The sequence below is a fragment of the Dermacentor albipictus genome, chromosome 10, assembly GCF_038994185.2.
Source record: "Dermacentor albipictus isolate Rhodes 1998 colony chromosome 10, USDA_Dalb.pri_finalv2, whole genome shotgun sequence".
Taxonomy (NCBI): domain Eukaryota; kingdom Metazoa; phylum Arthropoda; class Arachnida; order Ixodida; family Ixodidae; genus Dermacentor; species Dermacentor albipictus.
Genome location: NC_091830.1, coordinates 81,860,671 through 81,882,028, shown reverse-complemented (window position 1 = coordinate 81,882,028; position 21,358 = coordinate 81,860,671). Strand labels below are relative to the sequence as shown.

The 21,358-nt window shown below is 47.1% G+C and overlaps 1 protein-coding gene across 1 annotated transcript in view; it reads left to right on the top strand.

The window, feature by feature from the left end:
• The window catches only part of LOC135904210 (uncharacterized), a 411,027-nt gene that overhangs the window by 146,197 nt on the left and 243,472 nt on the right, over nucleotides 1–21,358 (top strand). The window lies entirely within an intron of this gene.

Genomic DNA, 21,358 nt, shown 5'->3' with positions numbered 1-21,358 from the left:
AGTGGCTTTGACTCGACGACTGTCTGTGCACGTCTCTATACCCTCCTACTCTCCCTCCTCTCTCTTCCCCTTCTTCCTTCCCCCAGCGTAGGGTAACCCATCAGATTCTTGAGTGGTTGACATCCCTGCCTTCTTTAATCCCTCTCTCTCTGCTAGGCAGAAAGGGTCTAAAAGCCTGCCAGGCGGAAATCCACTCGGCCAGAGAAAAACGAACACGCATCGAAGTACGCCGATCGGTATTCGGTGCAACATGAGAAAAACGCATGCGCTCTGGCTGACTCCAGCAGCCCACGGTTAGTGAGAACAAAAAAAAGAGGCTAATGTGTCCTCACCAATAAAAGTCAAATGGGAAAAACAAATAAGAAGGTAGTTATTTTTTCTGGCTTTGGTGTCTTGACATGGATGCTTTGGCGTAGGTGCAAAAAGATGTTGGTGTTATTTTCTGTGACGTGACGGCAAGAATAAACCATCGCAACGCTTCTTCGCATCGGTCCTCACTGCGTATTTTGCCGACTTGCCAGATAGTGTCTTGATTTGGCTTGCCTCGTTGTATGGTCCGATTTACATCTTTAGAAAAGTCAATGCACATTTGACGTCAACTATTTATCACATTAAAGCCACAAACTTCCAGGACTAAAAATCTAACGCACGACTTTGTAAATGTCAATGCCCCTTTCGCATCAAAAGGTTGGGCGAACTTTATACCCATAAAGTTTCGGGACTGAAATCCATGCTGTGCGTAGATTCCGCGCCTTTGCGAGCTGCCGCGACGAGCCAGCTCGCCATCGAAATATCCTCGAAAGTTTGTGCTCGGATAGGACTCCTTACGTGATGTGACTCCCGGTACATGGGTGTTGCCGCGAAATCCAGCCCGATGTCACAATGTTCACGCTTATATGGTTTTTGGAGCGTGAAAAAGACATTCTAGATAAATTACAGAATAATTTCCGGCGCAGGAGGTTGTTTTAGTCAGCGGTGCATGAGACGACGAAAAAATTTCTGGGGGCAGGTCTGAAACCCCATAAGCAACAACCCCCTCCCTGCCCCCCCCCCCCCCAACGCTGGTTATGGTCCTGCCCGGAGCAGCTAGACGCGGAAAAAGCGCTCACAGTAGCGACTTCAAAACAAAAAGCCTGTTACAGAACCACCTGGGTCAATTCAAATCCGTCACTGAGAAAGCAAAAGAATGCAAGATTAAGAAACGACCTTGTCACGTTAAAGGGGGCGACCCGACAACCCCCTCTTCTTCTCCTCCTTCTCTTACCGAGCCCATCGCCTCCGACGCGGCTGCTCGAACGGTCGAGAGCGCGAAGGAAGTTAAGGAGGCGCAGGATGCGCAACCCGCACCCACTAAACGCAAGGTTCTAGACGCGGAACTGGCCGACACCCAGTTCCAGAAACGCGAGTAGAAACTCCGCGAAAGAGTCATCAGACTCGATGGCAAGGTCGACGTAATTGTGGCCCAACAAGCGCAGCAAACCACGCAACCAAATAGCGCAATAGCTCAGCAAAATTAGCGAACCGAACAGTTGAGCGGTGCAATAGCTGAGCTCACTCAAATGGCCATAGACAATATGAAATGCCACTCCCCGGCGGAGCCGATCGCCCGGTAGGGGCGACCGGGAAAGCGTACCTTAGGCCGGTAACAGATGAAGAGGCGCCAGAACAGCCAGGCGGGAGATAATAATGCGGGCAGTCACCATGGCTCGACACGACACCACACAAACACAACGCCCATGACAACGTAACACATAAAACACATACACGGTCTGGCAGTACAACTGCAGGTGGTACAGGTGGAAATTGTAGCACCTCCAAGAATTGCTACGTAACCGGGAAACGCCGGACGTAATGCTATTGCAAGAAACCCACGACCTGGTCAAGCTAGCCGCTTACAAAGCGATCGACGAGGCTGTGACCGCGGGAGCACCACCGGCCACTGAAACGCTTGTGAGACGCAGCTTCATCGTGCAGCAACACGAACTCAAGAACATTAGCGTACCGCACGTGCTCATCAAGCTTATTCCGGCGAAAGGGCGCAGCCTATTGGCACTGAATGTGCACAGTAGACCCAAAGGCAAACAGTGCTTTAGCACGTTAGTGCGAAAGGCGCGCGAGGCAGCCGGCGACGGAACCTTACTCATCGCGGCCGATTTCAACGGGTCTCACACAGCGTGGGGATACAAGTACGAAACGCCGAAGGGTAAGCGCCTGTGGGAAACCATCGCTAGAGACCCCTCTCCGCCCACACGCAAGGACCACATATTATACGGGGACACTTCCCCCGGCCTCACGTTTACTATGAACGTCGCTGCCACGCTATGACATAAATCGAAGACGACCTGGGTAGTGATTACTCGGTGATCGAGATCCAGGTTGACGATGGACCTGCTACAGGGACGGCATCAAGTGCTACCACCATCGGCAGGTGGAATGGGACGCGTTTCGCAATGTCCGGAAAAACAGAATCGCAGCAGCGTGGTAGTCGACGACATCCAGACCTGGACCACGACGCCCAGGGGAGACGATGAAGCGGCAACGCGGGAGCTCTCTCCGGAAGCAGACCTCTAGGTGATAGTAAACTCGTACACATATGTGAAGCCAAGCGCAGCCTCCAAGACGGGCGGAAGCGTCAACGACACAATCGAACGCTACGCAGACGCATAGCACAGCTATAGAGGGACATAGAAGATCACGCATTGCAGGTATGTAAAACGCAATATAAGGAGACATGCAACGGCATGGAGAATCAGCTAGGAAGAGCCAATACTGGCGCCTCCGGCATCTTTTGGATCCTAAGGAAACCGAAACAGCGCACGTGTATAAAATCAACGGGCTTGTACATGAATACGAACGAACGTCTACACGCATCAAGGCACCTAGCCCCGTCGCGCACCAGGCGTACGCGGCGGAGGTGGAGCGTAATATCTGCGTCAATATTTCCAATGATTCCGCAATGACCTGGTATCCATTGAAAGCAGATATCATGGCTTTTTTCTCTGAAGTGATGGAAAAGGTCTATGAATTCGCAGGTGAGCTCATCGTCAGTTCCATGTCGGAGAAACGAATGGACACATAGCAAGGCCGGCCTTGAATCGCAAAAGACTGCCCATTTTCGTGGCCTTTCAGCATTTACCACATGAAGCACGTCGCGGAGAACCGCGCGCTCTGCAGCTGTGGATGTAGTAATATGGGAAGTCTTCAATCGTTGTGTTATTCCCGTTGTTGGTAAAACTATAGCGCCACCGGAACTAGTTGATGTAGTTGATCCATCAGTATAGAAGTGTGTCCAGTCATTGTATTCCTCGTACATGAGAAGTAAAGTAAGTTGCTTGAGGTCTTATGAGGGCAAGTTAGACTTTTTGTGAAGTCCTTGCACAGTAAGGTTTGCTTGAGTATGGCTCAGACACTATGTAGGAATCGAAAGTCTTGCCGCAGGTGCGCGAACACGGTTGCCCTGAATGCCGCGTGGCGCCTCTCCTCTGGGAAACTTGCGACGTGGTGGGTAGGGGTCCGACCGAAGAGCCTTATATGAGCACACATTGTTTCAATGGAAATTTGCGCTTAATAGTGTAATCTTGAGCCACTGCAATGACTTCAGTCATCGACACACTCCGCGGTATACCGAAGCATATCTTAAGGGCTTGGGCTTGGATGCTTTAGATTATATTAAGGTTCGTTCTGCCGGTGTTGGAGAGAACCTGTAGCCTGTACCACAGAAATCCAATAAGGAGGACCCTGTACAGCTTTAGCATAGATTGCATTGACACTCTCCATATCTTTCCTGCTAGGAACCTAAACATATGCCAAATTCCTGTGAGGCGTTTTCTCACATGAGGGGTCCAGGATAGATTTCAAACTGTGACCTGCGCTGTGTGAGATCAGCTGTCGCTCGACGGATATCACGTAGCGAGATATTGGTTTCCTGCTAAATGCCATCACGGCACACTTTTCACATGATATCGGAAGTCCTTGTGGTCGATGGTAGGGTGATGTTAAAGTGGCTGCATTCTGAAGTTGAGCGCGAAGCTGCGATCGCGTCACACCCGACGTCCAATACAGATGTCGTCAGCCTAAATGGACACCCTAATGGAGCATGGAAGATTGTCGGCGGGTACAATGAGTGTTAGATTAAAAAGCGTTGGGCTCAGTACTCCGTCCTGACGCATCCCACGGTTACTGTAATGCTGGGAGGTGCGGCTATCCTCGGTAAACATTAAAAAGGATAACATATTGCCGCGAATCTATGCAGTGCTTGCTCACTCTTCAAGTCTGCCGCCATGCGACGCAAGGCGCGCCCAGTTGAGACGCGCCACGCAACGCAAGACGCGCTGCCCAATGTTACAGAGGAAGAGAACGTCGATGTCGCCGCCTACCTTCAACGCGCAGAAGAAGCTCGAAGGCTTGCCCGATTACGAATCAAAGACCAGCAACGAACCGACACCAGACGCTACAACCTACGAAGACGCCACGCGGAATGCAAGCCAGGAGACCACGTCTGGGTTTGGACGCCCATTCGGCGCCGTGGATTGAGTGAAAAGCTATTGAGCCGCTATTTCGGCCCATACAAGGTTCTTCGTCGGCTAGGTGAACTGGATTATGAAGTCATCCCTGACGCCATGACTGCATCCCACCGACGCCGCGTACGACCAGAAGTTGTTCATGTCGTCCGCCTGAAGCCCTATTATACGCGCTAAAGGACGCTGCATTTTTACACTCTGTGTTTATTTTCGCACGGTTCGTTTTATTTGTTGCTAGTGGCATTATTTCTATTTATGCATCGGGTCGATGCCTCTTTCAGGGGGGAGTAATGCCGCGAATCTATGCAGTGCTTGCTCACTCTTCAAGTCGCCGCCATGCGACGCAAGGCGCGCCCAGTTGAGACGCGCCACGCAACGCAAGACGCGCTGCCGCCATGAGACGCAAGACGCGCCCAGTTGAGACGCGCCAAGACGCGCTTTAAATTGAGCGCAGACGACGGCGGCGGGCATTCTGTTCGACGACCGCCGAGCACGCTGGTCGCCTCGCCGTCGCCGGGTAGTTCAGGGCATTGTGGGCGCAAGTCAGCCCAATAAACAGTCTTCTTTTGGCAAACCTTTGTCCGTCCTCATCGTCCCTGCGACCGCCGTCACCACTACGTGACAATATGTAGATAGCCACTAATCCAGAAACATACCTTGCCGCCAAGTCCTACTGTCTCTACCACGCTGAAAATCACTTCGTGTGTTACCTTGTAGTATTCTCCCTTAACATCCGCAAACAGGGCAGGAGATAATCTTTTACAGGACTTCTGGTGTTCGACATATGTCACTAAGTCGATAACGTTGTCTATTGTAGAACGTCCGCACCTGAAACCGGCCGTTACATCTGGATATACCTGGTAATGTTCGAGGTACCATTCTAACCGTGCTAGAACCATCCTCTCCATTAGTTTTCCAATGTAACCGGAGAGCACAGTTGGTCGGTATGATGAAATGCCTACAAGCGACTTGTCAGGCTTAAGCAGTGAAATTAGGTGACTGGTCTTCCCTTCCTGGCAACCCGTACCTGTCTGCTAGGAGCTGTTGACAACAGCAGGAGCACTTTCCGAGCATCTTCACCAAGAATACATAGCGCACGGTAGGTTATACCATCGGGTCCTGGTGATCACGAACGTTAGTAAGAAGGCAAGTGCTGCTTCTAGTTCGCCCATGGTGAAAGAGCTGTCCATGCGTGGGTCGAGTGAAATCGGTGAGTCGTCGAGCGTCTACATTCCAGCGGATCTATATTCACCAGCAATCCGCTTGCCGAAATCGTCAGTGACATCGATTTCTCTGCATTGTTGGTGAAGGGCCAAAGATTTAAAAGGGTGGCGCTGCTGAGGAGACCACGATTAGTTCTCCATATATGAGACAAAGGTTTTGGTGGATCCAAACTCGCAGAAGCACATGCGTGTTTGTGATGCAAGTTTGTCCATGCAACGCTGAATTGTCTTTTCAGTTTTTCTGGCCGACCTCAAGTCATGTACAGACTTTGTACGCCTGTATCTTCGCTCTGCATGGCGACAAATTGCCCGAAGCTTCTCGCGCTCAATGTGGTATTCCGTTTGTGTAGACGTTTTCGGAAGCGATTGCGTGGCAATCCCTTCGGCACCCTTTATGATGTCCTTCCTGTAGGCTAGAAGTCACGTCATCACGACAGCCTTCTTCGACAATTGATTTGAACATCGGCCAGTCGATACATTGAGTGACACCGGCTGACTTGGAGCCCGACAACCCTTCAGTCCTAAGATAGGTGGGTAGGTGGTCACTTCCCCGCGTTTCATTATCCGGAAACCACCTGACCTTTCCAGTGAAGGAGCGGGAAACAAAGGTGATTTCCAGGCAGCTACAGTAAAGGTTCCACGCAGAAAGGTGGGGCTTCCATCATTTACCAAGCACAGTTCTTGTTCGGAGGGAAACGACTCGAATATTCTGCCCCTCGAGTTCATCTTAGAACTTCCCAAGAGATATTGGTGGGCATTAAAATCTCCAGTCATCACCAAAGGCTGCGGAGCCGCTGTCGTGACTCGCCGTAACCAGTCGCAGTCCAGTCGATTTGAGGGCGACATGCTTGCTCCAACTACTCTGAAAGTGAGCTTGCCTTTCATCGCTGTCAGACATGCGTACTGGTTGTCTTGGTCAGGTGGCACTGGATGATGAATATACGTAAGATCATGTCGTATGAAAACAGTGATGTTGCTGCATTTTCCGTGGGTGGCAGACAGGAAATACGCATACCAGAAAAGTCTGATGTTAGCTGATAGGGGCTCGTAGGTGACGATGGTGGGGAACTTATTCAAGAACACAAACTGTCAAAAGTCCGACATGCGGGACTTAAGTCCTCTGTCGTTCCACTGAAATATCGACGCGGTCCGGGCTTCATCACGAAACGATGGCTTCTGGAGAGCCATGATTTCGACGAAGAACTGCAAGTACTGGACTCAAATGTCAAGCAACTGTAGCGCGCTTTGTGCAGAAGGAGGTCTTATGTTGTTAGGTATAACACGAATGGCATTCATGAGCGATGCGGAATGTTGATCACCTGGAAAACATCAGCCAGCGTCGCTTCAACAGTTGTCGAAGCCGTCGAGGTCGATGCGTTTTGAGGTAACTTAGCAGGGCTTTGTGCCCTCTGTAGCTCAGGCCATTCTTCAGTACGAACGAGCCTTTCCGCTTTGTTTGCTTTCCTTGTATTGCATTCGCGGTACTATGCGTTGGTGCGGCAATCCTGCTGACGGAAGGTGGCTTGTCACTTTCTGCAGCTGCGGTATTTCGTGAAAGTTTCCGGTGTCGATGCCAACGTCGTCGAAGAGCTGCAGCAGCCTCTCGATTCATTGAATTCTCCCGTACCATTCGTTTCAGGATCGCGAATTCCTTCCACACCTGCGGGCAATCTTTTGATGAGGCCTTGTGAGCACCACTGCAGTTAGGGCACTTTAGAACGTCTGTGCTGCAGACGCCTTCTGAATGGGACTCAGAGCACCGCGGGCACGCGATGCTGTTCACGCAGACACCCTTTCCTTGGCGAATCTTGCAACACTTGAAATACTGGAGCGGCTTCGGCTCGAAATGTACTGGATGGCGCACATGTCTTACTGTGAAGTGGGAAAGAAGGCTGTCTCCTTTAAACGAAATCTTCGCACAGCGTGTGTTTGCCAGTCTGAAAATCCCCGTAAGGAAAGTTCCTTCTGTGTTTGGTTTGATCAGTATTGGCCGGTTGTCATTTGGAATGGCAGCATCAACGTCATATTTGGCGCCCGCAACACCATCGCTGTTTATAGGGATCATTTATCGCACCTTTACGTTGTCGATCTCACCTATATTACATAGGCATTGTATGGCGCTGCGATGTGATACATCAACTGCCAGGACATTTTTCTACGAATTTGTTCTCACGTCTTCAATCTCATTTGGTGCGATTCTCTCAAGCAACGAAGAGAGCATCTGCCTGTTTAGTAGCCGTAAATTGGTCGCCGGGTTCACGGGCATGAATAGCACAGCGTGTGGCCAGAGCTGCGGTGAACTCTTCATGGTAGAAGCGCTTGGCGACGAAGATGCCTTCAGTAGTCTTATTTTAGCTGATACACTCATCACGACCTTGCAATCATCGTACGACGAGTCGTAGCTGTACCAGCATAACTCAGTTGCATCGTTGACTATTTCAGTTGACGCGCAACCATGTTTCCTGGTCGCTATCCGACCTGACGGCTGCGCACCAGGAAGATCCTCGGAGATCCCCTCATCCATTGCCGTAAGGAGGGAACCGCAGCTCCCAGAAATGCAGAGAAACCAAGGGAAAAAGCAGAGACAAAAGTACATGCGTTCTATCAAAGAATCACTTCGTCTTCCTCCCACTCTAAAAGGGATGAGTTCACTGGCTAGCAGACGAGAAAAAGAAGCAATGACTGACTCCATGGATTTCAACGCCTTCGCTTGCTCACAATCTCTCGGAAAATTTTGTCTCGCTGGTATTGGATACCAAGCAGTATGCGTATGGTTCTCCGCTGGCCAAGCGTGTTACGTTTTCTTCGATGTTCCTTTGGTAGCCACATTGGGTGGCCAAAGTAGGAATTCAATTGTGGCCAAAATGCTTTCCTCCGTGTTGTTCTGTCATTTCCGTGCCACCCCCCCCCCACCCCAAAAGAAAGATATCGTTGCGGCGCAGAGAATTGTCGCATGGTGAAAGTTCGACTTTGTTACTTCTTCTTCTTTTACGGAAAATAATGAACCACGGTTCGCTTCCGTTGCCGGATACTCATTTTATATTAATATTGCGAAGGCACTTATATGGCACTCCAGGTGCATTACTGCCGTCGCCATGGCCCTCATGTTCCGTATAAAATCCAAGAGCGATAACATCGTGGCTGCGCACAGCATGCTGTATCCGCGATTGAAAGCGTGGGGGGGGGGGGGGATGACATAGTTGAGCCGACCATGGTGCCTCAGTCTTGCGTGCACAAGGGAGAAAAACTGGGGAGAAGCGCGCCGCGCCGCCTTACGCGCGATACGTCAGGCGGAAGGAGGGAGAGGGGCTGTGAAGGATGTGTAGTTCTGCAACATGTTTATTTGCCTTGTTTGACGCATTGTATACCCTGACTTTTTCTTAGATACGTAGATTTCTTGGAGACTTATACGTATATTTAAATATTTGTAGAGAGGTTTTGCGTATACGTGCAGTGAACTATGTTTCCAGTGACACTTTTTTGTCTTTTATCAAGCTGTATCTTCACATTTGTATATTTCATTGTATCTTCGCATTTCTAATGTAGACGGGAAAGCCGCAGAGAGTGAGCCAACCTACCCCGCGCAATAATCGTTCGGTTCATTATGTGCGAGGCATGCGCGTAGCACATAGGCACCTTTCATTTACAAAAGAACACGCAGATGTGTGGATAAAGGTTGTTTAATGCTCTCATACATTGGGTTTAGCATGATTGCGTGACACAATGTACACTCCAAACTTTGAACAACCTCGTGTTGTGAGGTTTTTGCCAGCTGAAGGTGTTTCCAAAAAAGAAATTAGTCGGCGTATGGCTGCCGTGTACGTTGAACATGGAACATTGTATTTCATTGGCCACTGTGAAGTGTTGGAGCAAATGGTTCAAAGATGGACGTGAAAGTTGCAAAGATGGTCGAAGAACGGGCCTAAGCCCCTGTGCAATCACCTCCAACGAAATTTCAAAAGCTGATGAGCTGATTGGACGAGAACGGAGGATAAGTGTCGATGAACTGACAGGGCGTGTGAACATCCGTCACGGTTCACGTCGCACCATAATTCATGATTATCTCACTCATCGGCTCTTGTGTGCGCAATGAATGCCCAAGATTTTGAACCATCGCCAGAAGACGCAGAAGTTTTGTGCTGCGTTGACTCATCTAATCCAGTGTCACAATTAGGGTGAGTACTTCTTTACTGCAATTGTGACTGGGGACGACTCACAATGCCACTACTAAGAGCCTGAAAGACGATGGCAAAGCTTGCAGTGGAGGTGTAATTCATCACCCCCAAAGAAAGCAGAGGTTGTAATTTCCACCGGAAAGGCGTTGTTGACTTTTTTTTTTCGATCGTCGGGGGCCATTATTGATCGACTTTGCTAAACCTGGAGAGGCTTTGAATCGTTTCCGATATTGTGAAACACCGGATCGGCTACGTATCACAATCAAGAACAAGGGACGTGGAAAATTGAGGAATTGCGTCATATTACTCCACAAAAGAACTGTCCCCACGTCGCTGATTTGAATAATACAAAACTGGCAAAATTCAAGTGGCAAACGCCACAACCTGTGGCGTTGCGATTTCCACATTTTCTAGCATTCTAATAAAACAGCTCAGTAGAACCAGATTCATGTCGCACGATGACGTGAAAGAGTCAGTTACAGATTTTTTGAAGAAGAAAACCAAGGAGTTTGATGAGGGGCAATCACGCGACTCGTTAGTCAACGGGATAAATGCCTAAATGCTCATGGAGACTACTTTCAAATAAAATACTCTGTTTGTGCCATATTAGCACTGACTCACTTTGATTTGACTCGCCCTGGTAGATTTTGCAGATGTATATGTGCTCTCTGCTGCGACAGTAATTTCAAGGCAATTACACAGTGACAGCTGCTCCTGTGCAATACATTGTAACAAAGGGTAGCGTCACTGAGATATCTCCCTGGCGGTTGCTTACGCACAAAAGTGTAAAGAAAGTTCTTCAATTACAAAGTCTCATTAGAATAGTTGTCCTATAGTTGTTCATTTCATTGCCTTTACATTTTTCATATCAGCGGCATGCACTGCTTTAGTGGTTTCAATATCATATGGTTCTAAGGCTCGTGTGGTATTTTCTTATACAATGGACAGAAAAAAATGGTAGCTTTGATGCCAGTTATTTGGGGGTACAATTTTTGAGACATGCGAGTAGGTTCTTTTATGAAAAACTACATATTTTGTGTGTATTGACAGCGCCTAGCGTTTGCAGCATCTCTGGCAATGGCAATGCAGTGTTTATTAATGTATTTGATGTCTCGACAAATTCGATAAGGAGGAGGTCTAACTGAAACGTGACCCCCCCCTGAACGACAGTTCTGGCGAAGCCACTGGCTCCAAGGTTTCTATTGATGGCAGTTTCGGTTCGCTATAGCAGGCCCAGCTCACCTGTGGGAGATCGGATCCTCCTACTCTTTCCGCTGCAGCTGCATAGCTGGCTCGGGCCGTTGACGTGCTACGTATTTGACTCTGGTCGTTGACCTGCTGCGTCAAGCTCCTGCGTAGTCGGCTCGGGTCGTGGACCTGATGCGTAGTTGGCTCGGGCCGTAGACGCGCTGCTCAACGAAAACACAAATGTACCTAGCTACGACCCTCGCATAAGGCATTAAAGAAAAGACAAGCGCTTAGTCATTATTTGTGATGCTCCTAATTTAGCCAACATCGTAAAACACTCGTCCCACATTACACGTAGCATCCCTCAGCCCTCCATCTGCAGTAAAGTTCAACTTGATGGTTTGTACATTATTTTAGAATTCGGGGAAGCATTGCAAAACATGGCAATTTGACACTCTGAAACGCTTGAATAAATAACTTTCTGTGAAACCTTCAAATAACCTAGACAGATCAAACATTCATAGCTCGAGTTGACAAATATAACGACGCTAACACACGCAACCACAAAGGAACAATAACGCAGCGCTTGTATCTCGCGCTTGTTCATTTGTGGTAGCATGTCCTAACGCTGTTATATTTGTCAAGTCATGTATGCACCAGCCTGCCCAGAAAAAAAGTTTTAATGAAATTTATCGCTCCTCACTCAGAATATGCTTCCTAATTCACGCAACAAACACCTCTTTCAAGGACAAAGCTGGCTAAATTCAGCTACATGTGTTGTGTGCCACATAAAACGTGGTGTAACGCAGGCCTTCAATAATTATTTTCAAGACACATAATAAGCGTGCACACTTCAAACTTTTCGTGCTTGTTACGGACAATTTGCGCCCTTATTTCCTAAAATTATGACATCTCAACTTTTTTGGTCATTTAAGGGAACTGGAGAAAATTTAGAAGCGTTTGATATAACGCCTGTAAACCTGCCAAAAACCAGGTGCTCGCAATTTTAATGGAACTTCTGTTGAAGACAAAAGCTTTTCAGTCTGCCATAGCATTGCCCCATATGTTCTCAAAATATACGCTTCAGGAGTGGTCTACTTTTGTTATAAACCGTGAAAACTAGCATAAGTCGTTTTCAAGCGCTTCTAACAGACTCGCGTTAAAACAAAGGCGCGAAAGTAGCGCGATCAGGAAGAAAAAATAGCCTAGCGTGCATTTGAATGTGCTCTTTTGGACCACTGAAAGCGAAATGACAAGGTTCCCATCCATCTAGAAGACGATTAAGAGCTGTCTGCCACCTTCGCTACGACGCAGATAAATGTCCTGTAGAGAGAGGTCAGAAAAGGCAAAAGGTTTTTTACGTCTGAGCCTGGCAGTATATTAGTGCGGGTTTCATTACAACCGGCAACAGTCCCCGCTCATTGGTCGTCTCCTGAATATCTACCCTGAACGCCCAGTCGAAATAACCACAGGGCTAGCAAAATGCGCGACGCTGCACGCACTCCATTTTATTTGTTCTTTGTTTTCTATTTGACCAATGTGGTTATCGTTCATATGGAAAATCATCAAGGTGCAGCTACGAGTGCTGTTTCGGCCTCCACTTGCACGGACATCCGAAAGGTAAATTTTCTTTCATCTTCAAAAAGCAGCGTTGAAACAAATCCGTCTGTATTGTACGTCATACGAACAGAATACGTAGGAATGTTCATAATTTAAAGGGAATAGGCTATAATCCGCAGAATTTAGGCGAAATTTATAAGTATTGGAATCTGAATAAATCATTTAAAGAAACTTCGCACTTCAATGCTTTCGGGCATCGAAGTTGCGCAGTAGGAAGATGTAAGTGATGACCGCTGAACTATTGTTAGACATTCACGATTGGTGACTTCTGTGGAATTCTGTGCGTCGGCCAGACTCTAAGGGCGCTACTCAGGAAGGCCAGAATTTGGCGCAACTCTGGATCTGACTGAACTCTCGTGACGCCATGAGATGAACTAACGGTATCAAGGCCTGCGTCACCAATATTACAATTAGATCAGTCACGCATGTAGGAAGGATCTTCAGATTATATTCAAGTATTCACAGATGGTTCCCTAGACAGCGACGGCCAAGGCACTTCTGCAGCTTTTTTTTCCCCTTCAACTCATGTACCGACGCAAAATTGATATACCCAAACAAGTATGGTCACCAACTGTGGAGCTAGCAACAACTATTCTCTGCACTGAATACTTCCATGATGAGTTCAACGCGCACCGAAGACTGCCATCTTTACCGACTCCCGCGTTGCTCTTAGCAGATTACAACGCTGTCAGATTAATTGACCAGTTGAGCGTAGTATTACTGATTCTGTAAACAAAACTTCATCAAGTGGGGTAGCTCTCGTTGCCCAATGGGTACCTCCGCCTGTAGTCATAGCAGGAAATAAAGAGGCGGATCGAGTGGCTTCAACTTTGTGCAAGCTTGATTGCTATTGTCTGCTGATTTGTCGAAACCTACACAACCAGCATCCAGACCAGCTGGCCGCAAGTGGAACTATCCCTCCCCGTGTTCGCCGTCGAGGCTTGCATCGTCGCGCTAGAACGCGGCTACACAAGCTAAGTGTTGGCTGTGTGATCGTGTGCAAACTTTCATAGAGATTTGGATGTGTGGCCACTCCACAGTGTGCGGTTTGCGCTTGCTTCCAGACACTTCAGCACCTGATATGGAAGTGTCCTGCTTTCAGTGCACAGCGCATGTTGCTAGTGAGGGGCTACAATGTCCTTAGACTGCGATGTACAATACACGACGAATTTTTGTACCAGAGTGCTTGTGCGTCTTGACGCGATCACGCTCATCGCACTCTCCTTGCTTTTCTGGGATGAACTAAGTAAGGTTAACCTTTGGAAAGGGATTAACCGAGGAGCCCGATTTTTATTAGTCATATCATAAGAAGACAACAAACACTGACACCAAGGACAACATTGGGGAAATTACTTGTGCTTATAAAATGAAACAAAACCCCGCAGGGGCGTCTGCGTCAGCAGGCGTTTGGTGTGTTGCGACACCATGGAACCGAGCACACGAGGGTTGGACCCTCCCGCGTGTAGTCGTGCGCGGCTTAGCTGTGTCCGGGAAAAGGGGGATCCTGGAGGTTGAGCCGATGCTGGGTGATCGGACCTTTAAGGCCCCCCGGCGGAGGCAACACACCTCTTTGGCCTCTGCTTCACGTAGACGGCACCCCCGGACTGACCCACCCGGGGGAATTCGGTAGTCGCCTCTTCCTATCTCTCTCTCCTCAAACCTTCGTCTTTATCTCTCACTTTTTTACCTTTCCTGTCTTCTTCGCTTTTCCATTTACTTCCTTTCTCTACGGCGGCAAGGGTTAACCTTGTGTGGATATCCTACCTTGGGTACACCATATTTGGTTATAGTGACGGCGTACGGCTGGCGTCGTGCAGGCTTGGACACAAGCCCTGCCGCGTCCCCTCGTTGGGCTCCGTGGTGGGCGGTCGGCGCTGTTGCCGAACACACACACTTTCCTATGGCAGCTCAAATCTCTGTTGTCCATGATCGGCGTCTCAAAAGATGCCGCACCGAAGTACCGTTTCAATTCTCCTTTCGAAGCAACGCTCCATTCTTCCCCAAATACTATGTAGTCCACAGTGAAAGTAACACGCCTATTAGAAAGCTTTCTCCATTCCTGGTCGCCAAATGCCTGAAAGATAAAATCGGACAGACATAGAAAGCCTCCAAAATGTCTAGCGGGGACCTCCTCCTAGAACTGAATAGTAAAGATCAAGCAAATAAGCTGTCTGAACTTACCAGTATTGGCGAGGCGACAGTGACTGTTTCAGCCCACAGAACACTCAATACAAGTAGGGGAGTAATATCTGAAGAAGATATTATTGGATTAAGCGACGAGGAACTGCTGGAATGTTTCCAGGAACAAAATGTTACCAAGGTACAGAGAATAGTAATCCGCAAAAACGATCAAAAAATCCCCACCAAACACGTTATACTCACCTTCGGAACAAGCGTAATACCTACCTCGCTCGATGCAGGTTATGTTAAAGTCAATGTAAGACCATATATTCCAAACCCCAGACGATGTTTCATGTGCCAAAGGTTTGGACACGCTTCACATGCACGTCGAGGACAAACAACTTGTGCTAAATGCAGCTCCAACGAACACCAGTCTGAGAATTGCACTTCTTCCCCACATTGTGTTAACTGCAAGGGAGACCACCCAGCTTATTCACGGTCCTGCCCTTGCTGGAAAAAAAAAGAAGTCATTGCTCTAACTGTAAAAGAAAAAATTTCGTTCTTTGAAGCCCGAAAGCGGCTTTCGTATCTTCCGCGAAGAAGTTATGCCGAAGTGACGCAGGCGGGGGCAGCGTCACAGAGGCCTCCGGAGTCCTCCGAGCCCACGCGCAGTGGTGCCGCAGTGACTCCTCCCGCCCCCGCGGTGGAAGCAGTCAGTACTGCTCCACCTTCTTCGACGGCCCTTCAGACACCAGTCCCGCAGGGCGATAAGATCAAGCGAACCCCAAGGCCCGAGACACATGTCTCGGCGCCTAACTCTCGATCCTCCAGCGCCTCAGAGAGAGCGATGGAGGTCGACGCAAAAACCCCGGTGTCATTGACACCGAAGGACAAGCGCTCTCTTGAGCGCGGTAAGAGGGACACGATCCCGATAACCACCCAAAATAAGAAAGCGATAACCTGAAGGTTATCGCTCATTTGTATTAGCTTTTTTATCCATGTCACCTATAACCCCACCTCTTAGTTTTTCGTAGTGCCATTTTTTACCTTTCAATTTCAAGATGGCTTTTATTATTCATTGGAATTGTAGAGGGCTTTTACACAACTTAGGTGACATCAAAGACTTGTTAAGTAACTTCTAGCCTGTGGCCTTGTGCTTACAAGAAACAAACTTAGGCGAAAAGCACAAAAACATTTTAAAAGGCTTCACTGTTGTGCGGCGCGATAGTACTCAGGCGAACCGGCTTTCGGGTGGTGTAGCTATAGTCCTACAGAGTGGCATTGCAGCTAGAGAAATTGCCATTAATACTCACTTAGAAGCCGTTGCAGTCACGGTTTTAGCACTTAAAACCATTACCATTTGTTCAATGTACATTCCACCACATTCACATTTTACTGTAAGAGATATGGAGTTAGTATTAAACCAGCTACCTAAACCTTTTTTAATAGCAGGTGATTTGAACGCTCATAACATATTATGGGGTAGCAAAACAACTGACACCAGGGGACAAACACTTGAAGATTTTATCCTGACTAACGAAATAAGCTTTTTAAACACTGGTTCGGCAAAGCACTGCTCCCCAAGCACAGGAGCTATGAGCTGTCTGGATCTGGCGCTGTGCACTCCATCTCTGTTGATAGATTTTAAATGGAGTGTTATTAACAATCCTTATGGTAGCGATCATATGCCCGGTATTATTAAAGGAACATCTGCTTTCCCTACAGTACCATTAAGATCACCCCATTGGAAACTCCATCTAGCAGACTGGCCTCTCTTCAGCGAGAAGGCCAGTCTCGATGACATATCAGATGATCAAACAATAGACGAAATGAATGAAAAGATTATTGCCTCCATACTTGCTGCAGCAGAACAGACGATCCCGCAATCCTCCGGTTTCTTAAGGAAAAAACTAAAACCCTGGTGGACGAATGAATGCACACAAACTGAAAAAGCACAAAACAAAGCGTGGGGTATCTTTCGGCGATACCCAACACAAGATAACCTCCTGTATTTCAAAAAAGCAAAGGCGAAAGCCAGGTACACGCGTAGGCAAGCTGAAAGACAGTCATGGCAAGCATATGTATCCTCCATCAATAGCTCAATAACATCCAAAAGAATGTGGGATCAGCTTCGTAAATTTAGAAGCGAGTACGCTCCTTACACAATCCCCATACTCTCACCTCCAGGTACACAGACTAATTTAAAAGAACAAGCAGACATATTAGGGCAGCATTTCCATAACATATCAAGCTCACTAAACTACTCCACTGAATTTCAAAAGTACAAACAATCAACAGAAAAACAAAAGCTTCCGACAGCAAGAAGTTCCGAGAAACCATATAATGCCCCCCTAACACTTTCCGAAATTAACAGAGTACTCACTACTGGCAAAAAAACAGCGCCAGGTCCGGACAGAATACATTACACAATGCTCGCACACCTATCTTTAAAAGCAGTTAAGACATTGCTCCGCTTTTTTAACATAATCTGGGAAACAGGAAAAATGCCAAATGCGTGGAAAAAAGCCATTATAACCCCTTTCTTGAAAGCTGGAAAGCATCCTACAACAGCTACCAGCTACCGACCTATAGCACTCACAAGCTGTCTCACCAAGTCATATGAATCCATTATAAACATCAGATTGGCATACGTCCTCGAAACTGAGAACCTGCTCGATAATCATCAGTGTGGGTACAAGAAAGGCTGCTCCAAAACAGATCATCTAGTTCGGTTCGAACACGAGATACGTGCGGCCTTTCTACAAAAGCAATATTGTCCCACAGTTTTCTTTGATCTTGAAAAAGCGTACGACACAACATGGAGGTTCGGTATTTTAAGGGATTTAGCGGAATTAGGGATCCGCGGCAGAATGCTTAAATGTCTAGCTGATTTCATGTCCGATCGAAGATTCCAGGTGCGTTTAGGAACGGTGCTGTCCAGCGTATTTATTCAGGAAAACGGAGTACCTCAGGGATGCGTATTGAGCACAACACTGTTTGTGGTAAAAATGAACTCGCTCAATAATGTAATTCCATCTTCTATAATGCATTCACTATATGTGGATGATCTTCAAATTGCATGTCGTGCATCGAACATGGCAAACCTACGAACGACAAATTCAAATTACACTAAACAAACTAACGCAGTGGGCATCTGAAAACGGCTTTCGCTTCTCAAGTGAAAAAACGATTAGTGTTGTCTTCACACAAAAAAGAGGCGTACACCCAGATCCCACCCTTAAACTACAGGATGCCACACTACCCGTGAAACAAGAACACAAGTTTCTGTTTGTTCTGTTTGATAAAAAGCTGAACTTTCTCGCACACATCAATAGTATTAAAATCAAAGCGAACAATGCACTTAACATTCTAAAAATCCTCTCCCGGAAACGGTGGGGCTCTGACCGTAAATGCCTGCGCCACATCTACCGCACTTTGGTGCGTAGCATATTAGACTATGGTAGCATTACATATGGTTCAGCCAGACTATCTTACGTCCGACGACTTGATCCAGTCCACAACTTAGGACTACGACTAGCATGCGGTGCTTACAGAACATCACCTATACAGAGCTTACATGTTCAATGTAATGAACCTCCTTTACAGCATCGCAGAGCGCTACTAACTTTTTCCTACATACTCAGAATCCGATCCTCACCACAACACATATGCTACAACATCGTCACAAAGTGTAGCTCACGCTTACATTACACAAATAAACCGAACATGATTAGGCCGCTTATCTTGCGATACGAGGAATACTGTCGGGATTATGACATCCCTCGGGAAGTCCTCCAGGTTGCCAGAAAGCCAGAACGTTTACCCCCGCGGTGTGATTTCACAGCGTCATGTGATTGGACACTAACACATCTAAAGAATAGAGACACACCACATCAACACATTATACAAGAATTCCGCTCTCTTCAAGACAAGTACATAAACTACATAGAATTTTATACTGATGGCTCTAAAACGGAAAAACACGTGGGTGTAGGGGCTGTAACAGAAAATTGGGAAACATGTATTCGATTACCTCAGCATGCCTCTGTCTACACAGCCGAAGTGTACGCGATATTTATGGTAGTTCAAAAGATCATTGCTGACAAACTTGAAAACACTGTCATATACACAGATTCATTAAGCGTACTGAAGGCTCTACACATGAAATCCCAAAGTGAACCCTTGTTTGGCGATATTTTGAATGCATTAACGTCAAACAAATATGGCAGATCAATTAAGTTATGCTGGGTACCAAGCCATGTTGCAATATTGGGTAACGAAGCGGCGGATAGATGCGCATCAATGGCAGCGTACAAAAACATTCAAAATACAGCACTTCCATATAAAGACAGTGTCAATGCGATTCGGAAGGCCTTGACGTCAAAATGGCAACGCGATTGGGACACTTGTTTAAGCAATAAGCTTCATCTAATTAAACCTGTCATTGGAGAGTGGAAATCATGCAGTCACCAGCAACGATTCTACGAGGTGATCTTGTGTCGACTTCGAATTGGACACACACATCTGACGCACAATTTCCTTCTCCGAAAAGAAAACCCGCCAACTTGCGAAAAATGTAATGAAGCTCTTACAGTCATGCACATTTAATAACATGTCCGCACATTGATACACTGAGACGGAGGCTTTTACACAGCCTGTATAAATTGCACATCCCATTACACCCTACCCAATTACTAGCAGATGACCCCCTATGGCCATTTCCCAGCCTCTTCGACTTTTTAGGAAAAACTGGTTATTTACACCAACTATAATGTAATGCAGGTTAACCTGCCCTAACGGTCCTTTTTATTTTGTCTTATGACTGGCGCAGCATGGCCTTAGTTGCCTTTGTGCCGTTAACCCAAACTAACTAACTAAAATGAAACAACAAAAAACGATAAACTAATGGAAATTAAAGTGGAGGAAAAAACAACTTGCCACAGGTGGGAACCGAACCCACAACCTTCGCATTTCACGAAATGCGAAGCTTGTGGTTTCGGTTCCCACCCGCAGCAAGTTGTTTTTTCATCCACTTTAATTTTCAACAATTTATCGTTTCTTTGTTTAATTTTTTAGGCACAAGTAATTTCCCCTATGTTGTCCTTGGTGTCAGTGTTTGTTGGCTCCTTAGGATATGACTAATAAAAATCGGGCCCCCTTTCGGTTAACCCCCTTTCTTCTCGTTTATTACATAACGAGGGTCTCGAATCCAGCAACAGTGATGTCTTCAGGTAGCATATGTGGGTTTATTGACCGGTTGCCTTCACCCAAAAAGATCACGTCCTCGTGACGCCTGCGGCAAAAAGGATGTTCCACGTCCGCTGCCAAGGTCTGTGAGTAATGGCGCTGGCTAACACTCCCAGGGTTCTACTAGGACACATAAATACCCAAGAAAGTCGATGGCAAAACAGCGCCGCGGTAGCTCAAATAACTGCTGCTCTATATTTTTCCGTGTCAATAGCTTCCATCGCGTTTTTAACTGTTTTGATTTCATCACTAAATTTTCCAGGCTCCGCACTGTCCATAAAAATCAGAAAATTTAGTAGACTGTGGGTTGATGGAACGCCGAACAAACGCGCCATTGCCGATGAAAAGAGGTACGCAAGGAAAAATGAAATAAGACAGATTAATTATCGGGATGAGGTTACTTCCGACTCGAGTATGATTGAACAGGCCTTTACTGAACACTACCGCAAGTTGTTCGGCGTCCCAATCCACATGGGTGCTGAATTTGAAGCAAGTTTCGTGAATTTTATGCCGCGCGTTGATGACGACGTAAAGGCCAGTCTCGAGTAACCGATAAGCGTCCGAGAAATAGAACACGCGATCGAAGAACTTCCTGCAGGCAAATCACCAGGTCCCGATGGCTTAGGAGCCGCCTTTTATAAGGCATTTGCCCCTGGGCTTGCTCAAGTGTTGGAGCATGTATACTCTGAGGCACATAAATATAAGCGATTGCCACCGTCTTTCAGAAGTGCACATATGGTTTTAATACCGAAAACAGATGACCACAAGGCGCTTTTATCGGTTGGGGCATACAGGCCAATTAGCCTTACAAATACCGATTATAAAATACTCATGAAGGTATTGGCAAAGAGGCTTCAAACAGTCATTACAAATCTTGTCGGTCCGCATCAAACTTGCGGCATAAAAGGCCGCACTATTACTACAAACAGCCACGTAGTGCGAAGCGTTCTAGAGTGTTGCGACGTCTTCGCTAGACGCGTCGCTTTGTTGCAACTCGACCTGGCGAAAGCCTTCGACCGTGTGTCCCACGATGCTCTTCTTCTTGTTTTGGAATATGTTAACGTAGGGAAAGTAATCTTAGATGGCGTCAAAATGGCCTACGACCAATGCACGACACAGATTATAATTAATAAGTCCCTCAGCGAGAAGCTGTCACTCAGATCTTCCCTTAGACAATGGTGTCCACTAAGTCCATTGCTTTTTGCATTGTACCTCGAGCCTTTCTGTTTAGCAGTGATACGCAATGACAACGTCCGAGGATTTC